Source organism: Hemitrygon akajei, chromosome 7 (assembly GCF_048418815.1).
Source record: "Hemitrygon akajei chromosome 7, sHemAka1.3, whole genome shotgun sequence".
NCBI lineage: Eukaryota > Metazoa > Chordata > Chondrichthyes > Myliobatiformes > Dasyatidae > Hemitrygon > Hemitrygon akajei.
Genome location: NC_133130.1, coordinates 121,154,209 through 121,168,399, shown reverse-complemented (window position 1 = coordinate 121,168,399; position 14,191 = coordinate 121,154,209). Strand labels below are relative to the sequence as shown.

At 43.1% G+C, this 14,191-nt stretch overlaps 1 protein-coding gene across 8 annotated transcripts in view; it reads right to left on the bottom strand.

Moving 5' to 3' along the window:
* Positions 1 to 14,191, bottom strand: part of hic2 (hypermethylated in cancer 2) — a 185,878-nt gene that overhangs the window by 15,233 nt on the left and 156,454 nt on the right. Inside the window, exon 1 of one of the 8 annotated variants that reach the window (XM_073051863.1) lies at positions 13,868 to 14,083. The exons of the other annotated variants lie outside the window; for them this stretch is intronic. The gene's annotated coding sequence lies outside the window, so the exon portion shown is untranslated. Of the gene's footprint in view, positions 1 to 13,867; positions 14,084 to 14,191 lie in introns of those variants that run through there. 8 annotated transcript variants of the gene reach the window in all.

Below are 14,191 nucleotides of genomic sequence, written 5' to 3'. Positions count from 1 at the left end.
GTATACAAAATTTTGAGGGGTATCGATAGGATAAATGCAAACAGGCTATTCCTACTTTGGTTGGGTGGGACAACAACTAGAGGTCATGGGTTAAGGGTGAAAGGTGAAATGTTTAAGGGGAACTTCTTCACTCAGAGGGTGGTGAGAGTGAACCTGGTGGAGTGGGTCCTATGGTGCCTGTATCTCCTTCCTGATGGTAGCATGGCCTTTGGGACTTCACATGCACAATTTTACACTCTCAACACCCTCATTGACAGTGGTTAAGACACACAGTTGTGTAGCAGTTAGCTTAACACTATTACAGTGCCAGTGCCATGGGTTCAATACCCACTGCTGCCTATAAGGAGTTTGTACGTTCTCCCTGTGGCCACGTGGGTTCCTTCTTCCCATAATCTGAAGATGTATGGTCCTGATGAGGGGTCTCAGCTGTAAACACTGACTGTTTTGTCATCTCCATTGATGCTCCAGCAGTTTCTGAGTGCAATTGTTGAATCTAATCCTTTCCAATGAAAAAGTATTTTGTAAAGCCCCATTCAAAAGTCCATTTGGCCAGTGTCATTCACAATCAGCTGGTTAATGTTAACCTGCCTTCAAAGATTCTAAGTACATTTATTATCAAAGTATGTATGTAGAATACAACCCTGAGATTTGTCTTCCCACAAACAGCCACAAAACAAAGAAACCCCTTGGAACCCATTCAAAGAAAAACAACAACAAAAATCAACCCACCCTCCACCACGTGCAAAAAAAGTCACCCAAACGGCAACAAAAAAAGTGAAAATGCAGAATATAAAACACAAAATCAAAAGTTATACTTCAGCTGTGTTCACTACCTGCAGGCTGCCACGATTCAAAATCTCCTAGCCTTCATCCTAGTTTTCAAGGTAGTCAAGCATCTCTCCTCACCTTGTCTCTGTTATCCTCTTTCCGCCCTCCAAGCTTTCTGTCTCCCTCCAAGTGTAGAGTCTTCCAGAGGTAGGCACACACTCAACAAATGACTGACAACAACTTACATTCGGAAAGCCCTTTCATCTACCACAAATGCCTAAACACAAGATTAACAACTTTTGATAGTGGGAAATGAATGGAGATATTAGACCAAATGGACAAAACCTTGTTCAAAGGGCCTCAGGTCTCACACCACCAAGTTCAGGAACAGTTATTGCCCTTCAATCATAAGGCTCCTAAACCACTGTGGATAACTTCACTGAATGCTGAATCACAACTATGGAGTGAGTCGCTTTCAATGATTCTACATTACTGTGCAAATGTCTTAGCTAGTTAGATTTAAGCCTTTTACACAGTACTATAGTAATTTTATGTATTGCACTGTACTGCTGCCACAAAAAGAACAAATTTCATGACGTGGTTGACGATAAACCTGATTCTGATCTGGGTCTCTATTGTGGACTGAGAGTGGGAAGGGGGCAGGGAGAGGGGATTGATGGTTGGGAAAAGGGGAAGGGAGAGGGGAGGGAGCAGGAAGCACCAGACAGACATTCTGTGATGTACAAAAAACCAACTGTTTGGAAGCAATGACCTTTCCTGGGTGTGCCTGCACCTGTGCCAACTACCCCCCTCCCCATCCCTGGCATTCCTTCTCTGTCACCTGTCCCACACCCCTCCTGTGGCGCTCCACCCTCGCCATTCCCAACATCCTTTGTTCCCGCTAGATTTATCAATTTATTTGCTCCTCTCCATGTTGACAAGTACAGTACTGTTCAAAAGTTTTAGAGATCCTAGTTGTATCTATCTGCCTAAGACTTTGGCACACGACTGTAGGCCTCATACTCTCAGTGTTAGTTATCTATCTATCTATCTATTTATTTATTATTCATTCAGTTTGTCTTTTGCACATTGGTCATTTGTCAATCTGTGTTTGTGTGTAGTTTTTCATTGATTCTATTGTACTTCTCTGTTCTACTGTGAATGCCCGCAAGAATAGAATTTCATTTTTTAGTATTGATTCAGATATAGTGTGGAACAGGCTCTTCCAGCCCAATGAATCGCACCACTCAGCAACTCACCTAATTAACATTAGCATAATCACAGGACAATTTACAATGGTCAATTAACCTACTAACCGGACTGCAGGAGGAAACCAGAGCACATGGAGGAAACCCAAATACACTGGAAGGAACGTACAAACACCTACTGAGGACACCAGAACTGAACTCAAAACTCTGACAGCCCGAGCTGTAAGTCTTGTGCCACTTGCTACACAACTGTGGTGACATAAACGCATTTTGTTTATAAATTTACTTTGAACTTTGAAAGAGGCAGTTTTTAGCCTGACAGGGTAGAGTAATGGTTAGCATAATGCTTTACGATACCAGTGACCTGGGTTCAATTCCCACCACTGCCTATGTTCTATGTTCTCCTTGTGACCATGTGGGTTTCCTCCAGGTGCTCTGGTTTCCTCCCACAGTCCAAAGACATACCAGTTGGTAGGTTAATTAGTCACATGGGTTTAATTAGGCAGTATGGGCTCATTGGACCAGAAGTGCTGTACCTCTAAATAAAACATAATTATAAGAAGTATCTGAAATGGTAAGGAGCTCTAGAGAGAGACCATTGTAAAACCTATAGCCTCAGAATCCAATGGGATGTAATAGGATTCTTGACTGAGACCTAAAGTGAATAACAAGCTTCATATCTGGGTGCTTGTACCTCACCCTGTAACTGGATCAGGAGACTGCAGTCAGTGCAGATCCAGGACAACAGCTTTTTGTTGCTGACAATCAGCACAGGCACATCTCAAGGATGCGTGTTCAGCCCACTGCTCCAGTCTACGGTCTACACTCATAATGAAGCAAAGTTCAAATACCACCTAGGAATTCAACAGTGTCACAACAATCTTGCACTGAGGATTGAGAAATCCAAGGAACTGATTGCAGACATCAAGGAGGGGAAGTCAGGAGAACAATACATCAGTCCTCATTAAGGAGTCTGCAGTAGAAAGGGTGAACAGTTTCAAGTTCCTGGGCATCAACATCTCTAAGGATCTATCCTGAGCCCAGCACATTGACACAATCATGAAGAAGGCATGCCAGTGGCTGTACTTCGTTAGGAGTTTGAGGAAGTTTGGTATATCACCAAAGACTCGAACTAATTTCTACAGATGTACGGTGAAGAGCATTCTAACTGGCTGCATCATCCTCTGGCATGGACTGAAAGAGGCTGCAGAGGGTTGCACACTCGGCCAGCTCCATCACAGCTACAATCCTCCCCAACCTCAAGAAGATAGAGTACAACTCAGTCCCAGAAACTGCCTTGAGAATCTTTCCCAGCTTAATGGCATCCTTTCCATGGCTATGTGACCAGCAATTCTTCAAAAACATGATCTCACCAATAACATGTACAGACAAAAGACCATAAGAAATAGGATCTGAATCAGGCCATTCGGCCCAACAATGCTGCTCCACCACCATCCTTCTCAAACCCATTCTCCTGCCCTCTCCCACAAGCCCTGATCAATCAAGAATCTTTCAACCTCTGCTTTAAATATACCCAATAACTTGGTCTCCACAGCCATCCATGGCAATGAATTTCACAGACTCATCATCCTCCGGCCAGAGAAATGACTCCCCCTCTCCATGTTAAGGACTTCATTTTATTCTGATCCCAGACTCTCCTAACCATGGAAACATCCTCTCCAAGTCCACTCTATCCAAGCCTTTCAATAGCAGATAGATTTCAATGAGATCTTACCACCCCTAATCCTTTGAGTACAGGCCCAGAGATCTCAAATAGTCCTCACATGTTAAAATCTTTCACTCTTAGTAACAGGAAATCTCAGCTCTTGTACAGTTCTCTGTCTGATGGTCAAGGGTACCAAGCACATTCTTCCCCATCTTATCGACTTGCTCAAGGTACGTTTTATCGAGTACATATGTCACCACATACAACTGTGAGATTCAATGTCCTGCAGGCACACTCAGTAAATCTATAGAATGGAATATTTCATGGAGAATAGAATATCAAAGCAAGGAGATAATGCTGAGCCTTTATAAGACACTAGGTCAGACCAGCACTTGGAGTATTGTCAACAATTTTGGGACTTATATCTCAGGAAGGATGAGTTGGCAACAGAGAGTCTAGAGGAGGTTCACGAAGATGAATCCAGGAATGAAGGGGTTAACATATGAGCAGCATCTGACAGCTTTGGGCCTGTACTCAATGGAATTTAGAAGAATGCATGGGAATCTCATTAAAACCTACTGAATGTTGGAAGGACTAGATACAGTGGATGTGGAGAGGATATTTCCTGTGGTGAGGGTATCCAGAACTAGAGAGCACAGACTCAAAATTCAGTGGCGTCTTTTTACAGCAGAGGTAAGGAGGATTTTTTTTATCCAGAGAGTAGTGAAACTGTGGAATGCTCTGCAATAGACTGCGGTGGAGGTCAAATCTGTGGGTATATTTAAGGAGGAAGTTTACCGTTTCCTGATTGGTCAGTGTGTCAAAGGATGTGGCAAAAAGGCAGGTGTATGGGGTTGAGTGGGATCTGGGATCAGCCATGATGGATTGGCGGAGCAGACTCAATGGGCTGAATGGCCTAATTCTGCTCCTATGTCTTATGGTCTTAATAATAACTATAACAGGATCAATGAAAGACTAACCAGAGTGCAGAAGACAGCAAACTGTGCAAAGGCAAATATAAATACATAGCAATAAATAATGAGAACAAGAGATAACAAGAAAGAGTCCTTAAAGTGAAATCATCGGTAGCATAGTGTGGCTCAAAGGGCCTACTCTGCGAGGTATCTCAATAAATAAATTTGTCCTTCAGCCATGACCGCACATCTCCTTAAACAGTTTGATGACTCTAGCTTGTGTACAGCTTGACTACAAGAACGAACTATATTTCAAACCAACATTTATGGGCTATGAAGAACACTATACCTCTCAAAAGTCTACCCTACGTCCCTGTCGTGAGAGGTGGAAACAGGTAAGGCCAGCCAACAGGGCTCTGGTGAAGTTGTAGAGGCCAGTCCCCTGTGTACAATGGATGAGTTCCAACCATCCTATCAACTTCATGAGAGAAGAGGCTCATCATCGAGTGAGCACATGACACAGCACAGGGAATGTCGTCAGCACCCTGCACAGCTGACAACTCTTATGTCACCAAGCTCCATCTCTGCTTTGGGTACCTGGTATCTGAAGACTAAGTGCCAGGCAGGCTTTCATCAACCAGTGCCTGAGGAGGATCCTAAACATCAGGTGGACTCACAAAGGAACCAACCAGACACTGTGGGAAAACACCAACCAGGAATCCTTAGAGATGCAAATATGCAGTCAGAAATGGAGGTACACTGACGACACCTCGAGGAAGCAAAGCAACATCACCAGGCAGGCAATAAAATGGAAATCCCAAGGAAAGAGAATAAAAGGAATGTCTAAAGAACACATGGAGGAGAGAAATCGAGGATGAAATTAGATGATGGAGGTGCTCCTGGCCCACCCTTGACAAACTGGCTCAAGACAGAGGATGGTGGAGATGGGAAGTCACTGGGAGCTAAGGGCCCTGAAAGAAAAAGATGAAGTGGTGAAGAGCACTATGAAATGCAAATTCTTTCTTTAAAAGCGACAACATAATACTGGAATACTCTTCTCCAGCTGTGTAAATGGCAGGAACGAAAGCGCTGTGATGAACAAGGAACAACTGCAGCATGCTATTATTCTCATGCTTCCGTGGTAGCAGGCGAATATACAGAACAACACCACAGCTAATCAGATCAAACAGATTTTATTAACAAACCATGCATGGATGACATAATGGCCATCACCATCAGCATCAATCATCAGAGACCTCCAGCATTTAGGGCATGCTCTCTTCTCACTGATGCCATGAGGAGCCTCAGGACTCACACCGTAACCCCTCAACCATCAGGCTCTTGAACCAAAGGGGATAAGTTGGTAAACACGAGGAAATCTGCAGATGCTGGAAATTCAAGCAACACACACAAAATGCTGGTGGAATGCAGCAGGCTAGGCAGCATCTATAGGGAGAAGCGCTGTCGACGTTTCGGGCCGAGACCCTTCCTCGGGTCTTGGCCCGAAACGTCGATAGCGTTTCTCCCTATAGATGCTGCATGGCCTGGTGCGTTCCACCAGCATTTTGTGTGTGTTGCTGGGATAAGCTGGAGCAGTCTTTCATTGATTCTTGTATATTAAAGGCAGAGGTTGATAGGTTCACAGATAAGTGCACCGCAGGCAGACAATAAGGTGAATTGTATGGAGGCAAGCATCAACGTGATTGCACTAGAGAGTATTCCAGAGTCTGATAACAGTGGAATAGAATCTGTCCTTCAGCCTGGTGATACGTGCTTTCAGACTTTTGGATCTTCTGCCCAATGGGAGAAGGGAGAAGAGGGATCCTGGTTTAAGGCGACGCTACTGAAGACGGGCAACAGCTAGCTGGTGGTTCATAAAGCAGACTTATGCTGTTGCTTGCTTTAATTGTTTGCATGAAGTCTCTGCACATTTGGTCTTTTTTAAAATAAGTTATTTTGTTTTTGTTTGTTTTGTGGCTGCCTGTAAGGAGACAAATCTCAAGGTCTTATAACGTATACATACTTTGATAATAAATGTACTTTGAGGCTAATTATGCTGGCTGTTTTATTGAGGCAGCGAGAATGGGAAACAATTTTATTTTGTTGATTTTAATAGAGCAAAGCAAAGTGTTTTTCTATTGCAGTGGAGCATGCATTAACAGAGAGATTGTTTGGAGAAGAGATTACTGGATGTGAGCCATTCCAGTGTATTTGTTTAAATGAGTCAAACATGTTGCCCAACAAGCACAGTAAAGCCGACATCTCGATTTAATCTTCCTAATGAATGTCTTTGTCTCCACACCCGTTATTCCAATTGATAATCATCTAACTGGCAAGTGTACATGGCAACAGCCACTCTGACACACGAATCAATTGGCTTCCACGTGCACTTGATATGGAACTGCCATGGGTTCTTCTACTTCAGACCTGGTCGTCCTGGGAGGACACCATCAAGCGCACATTTACCAGTCTAACAGAAATCACATCCCCCACACAGATCTCCAACCTTGAGACATCAGAGAGGTGGTCTTAATTTAATTGAGGCAAAGACAAGATGAAGAGTCAGATGAATATTCAAGCTTATTTAATATGTGTACATCGTATACACACATATTGCTCGACTAGGTAACAGGTAACAGAACATTATCCTTAGTAATGGATGCCACCTTTCTGAGGCATCGCTCCTTGAAGATGTCCTGGATACTACAGAGGCTAGTTCCCATGATGGAGCTGACTGAGTTTATAACTCTGCAGCTTCTTTCGATCCTCTGCAGTAGCCCCCATCCACCCTCATACCAGACGGTGATGCAATCAGTTTGAATACTCTCCACAGAGATTCGCAGACTTGGCTGTGGTCAACGGGCCTTGATATCTAGTCTTTCAATTTAACTCTCGGGCCTTGATCTTTGGTATTCTCCTTAACAAATTATTTTCCCTCAAATGCTTGTCCAGTTTCCTTCTGGAAAATTCTTTTAATCAGTCCTTACCATCCCCGTGGGAAGCATGTTCTGTAGTGCAACCAAACGGCCAGGCCAGTTGACATTATAGATTAACATAAAATATTACAGGCCCTTCAGCCCATGATGGTGTGATGACCTTTTAACCTACTGTAAGATGAAACTAACCCTTTCCTGTTTACATAGCCCTCCATTTTTCTATCATCCATGTGCTTAACTAAGATTCTCTTAAATAAAATCTTTTGTCAATAAATAACATAGTTACAATAACGTCCCTTATGTATCTGGCTCTACTACCATTATTGGTAGGGCAATCCACACACCCACCACTTTTGTGCAAGAAACCTATCCCTGACATGCCCCCAACACACTTTCCTCTAATCTCCTTAAAATTATGCCTCCTTCTATTAGCCATCCCACCCTGGGTAAAAGCCCCTGACTGCCCTCTTGATCTATGCCTCTCATCATTTTATACATGACTGACACCTCTATCAAGTCACCTCTCATCCTCCCTACACTGCAAAGAGCTCCAAGCTCATTCAACCTTTCCTTGTTAGACAACATTGAGACCTTTCATCTGGGCATGAATAAACTTGTTCCCTGAACCACCTGGTACTTGCTCCCCACCTTCATGTGCTTTAGATCAGGGGTACCCACCCATTTTTTTTTTTGCCTTTAACCAAGGGGTCCGCGGACTACGGGTTGGGAACCTCTGATTTAGATGATTATCCTTTGGAATAGTGGGGGGGGGGGGGTGTAGACACCAAGACACTAATTAGGGAAGAGTAAATAGAGAAGGCATCGTCTTTCATCTATTTGATGGGCAGTTTAGTTTCCTCTCAAAAACAAACACATGCAAATAGCCAACAATCCCTCAAATCCAGTAATCTCTGATCCAAACGAGCCCTGTGTTAAATGCATGCTCCATTGCAATATAAAACCATTTTTCTTTGTCCCATTAATGTCATCTACATTAAATACTTTCCTTATTCTCGCGCCTTCAGTAAAGCATAATCAAACCTTGCGTAAGAAAACTGATCAATGATCAACTTTATTTGCCATATTCATTTATATGTAATTAGAAGTTGCTGTGATGCATTGGTCAGACACACAGAGAAAACAACATGTAACAATTACGTTAAATCTGGGGGTGGCACAGCACAACGCTTTACAGTACCAGCTATCCGGGTTCAATTCCCATCGCACGGTAGTGTAGTGGTTAGCACAACACTTTACAGTACCAGTGACCCGGGTTCAATTCCCATCACACGGTAGTGTAGTGGTTAGCACAACACTTTACAGTACCAGTGACCCGGGTTCAATTCCCATCACACGGTAGTGTAGTGGTTAGCACAACGCTTTACAGTACCAGTGACCCGGGTTCAATTCCCATCGCACGGTAGTGTAGTGGCTAGCACAACACTTTACAGTACTAGTGACCTGGGTTCAATTCCCATCACACGGTAGTGTAGTGGTTAGCACAACGCTTTACAGTACCAGCTATCCGGGTTCAATTCCCATCGCACGGTAGTGTAGTGGCTAGCACAACGCTTTACAGTACCAGCGACCCAGGTTCAATTCCCATCACACGGTAGTGTAGTGGTTAGCACAACGCTTTACAGTACCAGTGACCCGGGTTCAATTCCCATCACACGGTAGTGTAGTGGTTAGCACAACACTTTACAGTCCCGGTGACCCGGGTTCAATTCCCATCACACGATAGTGTAGTGGTTAGCACAACACTTTACAGTACCAGTGACCCGGGTTCAATTCCCATCACACGGTAGTGTAGTGGTTAGCACAACACTTTACAGTCCCGGTGACCCGGGTTCAATTCCCATCACACGATAGTGTAGTGGTTAGCACAACACTTTACAGTACCAGTGACCCGGGTTCAATTCCCATCGCATGGTAGTGTAGTGGTTAGCACAACACTTTACAGTACCAGTGACCCAGGTTCAATTCTCATCGTACGGTAGTGTAGTGGTTAGCACAACACTTTACAGTACCAGTGACCCGGGTTCAATTCCCATCACACGGTAGTGTAGTGGTTAGCACAACGCTTTACAGTACCAGCGACCCGGGTTCAATTCCCATCACATGGTAGTGTAGTGGTTAGCACAACGCTTTACAGTACTAGTGACCTGGGTTGAATTCCCATCACACGGTAGTGTAGTGGTTAGCACAATGCTTTACAGTACCAGCGACCCGGGTTCAATTCCCATCGCACGGTAGTGTAGTGGTTAGCACAACGCTTTACAGTACCAGCGACCCGGGTTTAATTTCCATCGCACGGCAGTGTAGTGGTTAGCACAACACTTTACAGTACCAGTGACCCGGGTTCGATTCCCATCACATGGTAGTGTAGTGGTTAGCACAACGCTTTACAGTACCAGTGACCCGGGTTCGATTCCCATCACACGGCAGTGTAGTGGTTAGCACAACACTTTACAGTACCAGTGACCTGGGTTCAATTCCCATCACACGGTAGTGTAGTGGTTAGCACAACACTTTACAGTACCAGTGACCCGGGTTCAATTCCCATCACACTGTAGTGTAGTGGTTAGCACAACACTTTACAGTACCGGTGACCCGAGTTCAATTCCCGCCACTGCCTGTAAGGAGTTTGTACATTCTCCCTGCAACTCTGTGGGTCTCCTGTCCTGTGATTAGCCTAGGATTAAATCAAGGCATTGCTGGGTGCTGCAGCTCAAAGTTCTGGAAGGGCCTATTCCACACTGTATCTCAAAAAAATGTTTAAAGAATGATATAAAAATGCTAGAAATACAGCTATGGATTAAAATGTGATAAATACATAAATACCAGCAGATATTTCCAATGTAAACAGCATTATAAAAAATTATATAAAGATTGCTCGTGAGTAGGTATGTTCGCTGCGCGTGGAGGATAGGTCCCAAACGTTTCGTCACCAGTTCAGCAATTGAGTGCTTGGGTTTATAGTATTCTGACTCATCGTTCTGATTGGTTGGCATTTGTGTTGGCTGCTAGTGTCTGCTGGGTCTCAGCCAGCTGGATAGCTGAGTGATCTCCACTGACACGTGTCCCCGGTTACCAGTTGCTGCGAGCGTTGGTTTCTCAGGTGTCTGCGGCTCACGCCTCACCACCGATCTTGCAGACAGATGGGTTTGTAAATTGTGTCCAGTTGGATATGCTTGTTAATAGAGTCTTCTGTTGAGAACTGTTTCTAAGAATTCTCTTGATATCTTGGTTTTTTGTAGTTTCCCAGACAAACTTGCGTCCTTGGTCTTTGTGTACTAAAATGAGTGACAGAGAATCATATCTTCTTACAGCCAGCTGATGTTAATGTAGCCTCGTGGATATTTTAAAGTATTTACAGTGTAGTACAGTAACTGAGATACTATATAGATGAAGGGTCTAGGTCCAAAACATCGACTGCTCATTCATTTCCAAAGATGCTGCTTGATTTGCTGAGTTCCCGCAGCATTTTCTGTGTGTTACTCTGGATTCCCAGCATCTGCAAATTTTCTCATGGTAAAAAATAGAAGGGTTGTGGGGGGAGGGGAATCAGATTAATTGACTGGGAGAAGAAACTTTTAAAATGATGCCACAGTAGCGTAGCGATTAGCACAACACTATTACAGCTCAGGATATTGGAGCCCAGAGGTCAAACCCCAGCGTCCTCCATAAGGAGTCTGTATACATCCTTCTTGTGTCTGCATGGGTTTCCTCCCACTGTCCAAGGATGTACTGGTCACAGTTAATAAGTTGTGGGCATGCTATTGTTGGTGCTGGAGGCATGGTGACACTTGCAGGCTGTCCCGGTACACATTTGGACTGTGTTGGTCTTGATGCCAACAAGTACTCCATTTAGTTATTTATCACGTAACCTGAGCGACATGGTAATAACATGTAACACTTCACAGTGTCAGAGATTGCGGTTCAATTCCCGCCACCGACTGTAAGGTGTTTGTACGTTCTCTCCATACGGTGGTGTCATGTGACACACATGGTCACTGTGCAATCAACAGTGCACTGATGATGTCTCCTTGCATGGTGAAGAAACATTTGCAAGTAAATTGCCAAGATCGTTACAACAAGCAACCACATTTTCCCAATTATTTACAGTATATTTGGATTGCATTGGCTGCTGATGCAAATGATGAATTTCACCGTATGTTCCCATGTATATGTGAAAATAAAGCTAAATTAATCTTACAGTGCCTATAAAGAGTATACCCCAGCTCTCCCCACCCCCCGGATGTTTTCATGTTTTATTGCTTTACAACACTGAATCACAGTGGATTTAATTTGGCTTTTTTTTGGCACTGATCAAGAGAAAAATACTCTTTTAAATTTTTTTTAATTGTTTTCAAATGATTACAGAAAGAAAAAAAAATATCTACCCTTCCCCCCTCCCCCCTAACATCCCTATAGAAGAAAAGAAAAAAAAAGAAAAAAGAAAGAAAGAAAGAATGCCTGGATATCGGAAGATCCCCACATGCTCCATGGAGTTCATAATAACTTTAGTATATAAATTTATTTCTTTCCCCAAATAACCAATTATTTTATCTTCGGAGTACCTATATATTTAATCCTGTATTTTGTAAATAAGGGCGCCAAATTTTCAAAAATGTTTCATATTTATCTCTTAAATTTTAAGTAATTTTTTCAAGTGGAATGCAGCTGGAAATTTCATTCTTCCAATGATCTATACTTAAGTATGAATCCGATGAGAAAAATACTCTTTTGTGGCAAAGAGAAAACATCTCTACAAAGTGATCTAAAGTAACTAAGGCTCTAAAAGTAATCCAGGAAATTATAAACCGGTAAATTTGACGTCAGTAGTAGGTAAATTATTGCAAAGAGTACTAAGAGATTGGATCTACAAATATTTAGATGGACAGGGACTTATTAGGGAGAGTCAACATGGCTTTGTGCATGGTGGGTCACGTTTAACAAATCTGTTAGAGTTTTTCGAGGAGGTTACAAGGAAAGTGGATGAAGGGAAGGCAGTGGATGTTGTCTACATGGACTTCACTAAGGCCTTTGACAAGGTCCCGCATGGGAGGTTAGTTAGGAAGATTCAGTCGCTAGGTATACATGGAGAGGTAGTAAATTGGATTAGACATTGGCTCAATGGAAGAAGACAGAGAGTGGTAGTGGAGGATTGCTACTCTGAGTGGAGGCCTGTGACTAGTGGTGTGCCACAGGGATCAGTGCTGGGTCCATTGTTATTTGTCATCTATATCAATGATCCGGATGATAATGTGGTAAATTGGATCAGCAAATTTGCTGATAATACAAAGATTGGAAGTGTAGTGGACAGTGAGGAAGGTTTTCAAAGCTTGCAGAGGGATCTGGACCAGCTGGAAAAATGGGCTGAAAAATGGCAGATGGAGTTTAATACAGACAAGTGTGAGGTATTGCACTTTGGAAGGAAAAAAACAAGGTAGAACATACAAGGTAAATGGTAGGGCACTGGGGAGTGCAGTAGAACAGAGTACAGATATAAAATTCCCTAAAAGTGGAATCACAGGTAGATAGGGTAGTAAAGAGAGCTTTTGGTACATTGGCCTTTATAAATCAAAGTATTGAGTATAAGAGTTGGAATGTTATGGTGAGGTTGTATGAGGCATTGGTGAGTCCAAATTTAGAGAATGTGTGCAGTTTTGGTCACCAAATTATAGGAAGGATATTAATACGGTTGAAAGAGTGCAGAGAAGGTTTACAAGGATGTTGCCGGGACTTGAGAAACTGAGTTACAAAGAAAGGTTGAATAGGTTAGGACTTTAGGACTTTATTCCCTGGAGCGTAGAAGAATGAGGGGAGACTTGATAGAGGTATATAAAATTATGGTGGGTATAGATAAAGTGAAAGCAAGCAAGCTTTTTCCACTGAAGCTAGGGGAGAAAAAAAACCAGAGGACATGGGTTAAGGGTGAAAGGGGAAAAGTTTAAAGGGAAAATTGGGGGGGGCTTCTTCACACAGAGAGTGGTGGGAGTGTGGAATGAGCTGCCAGGTGAAGTGGTAAATGCGGGCTCACTTTTAACATTTAAGAAAAACTTGGACAGGTACATGGGTGAGAGGGGTATGGAGGGATATGGGCCAGGTGCAGGTCATTGGGACTAGGCAGAAAAATGGTTCGGACAGCCAAGAAGGGCCAAAAGGCCTGTTTCTGTGCTGTAATGTTCTATGGTTCTAACTACAAATATAAAACACAAAATAATTGATTGCATAGGTATTCACCCCTTTTAATTTAACACACCAAATCATCACTGGTGCAGCCAATTGGTTTTAGAAGTCACGTAATTAGTTAAATGGCAGTCACTGTGTGCAGTCAAGGTGTTTCAATTGATTGTAGTAAAAATACACCTGTATCTGGAAGGTCCAACTGCTGGTGAGTCAGTGTCTTGGCAAAAGCTACACCATGAAGACAAAGTAACATTCCAAACAACCCTGCGGAAAGGTTATTGAAAAGAACAAGTCAGGAAACGGATACAAGAAAATTTCCAAGTCACTGAATATTCCTTAGAGTCTAGTTGAGTCAATCATCAAGAAATGTAAACAATATGGCACAGCTATAAATCTGCCTAGAGCGCCATCCTCAAAGACTGAGTGACTGTGCAAGAAGGGGACTAGTGAGGGAGGGCACCAAGAAACCTGACAACTCTGGAGGAGTTACAAGCTTCAGTGGCT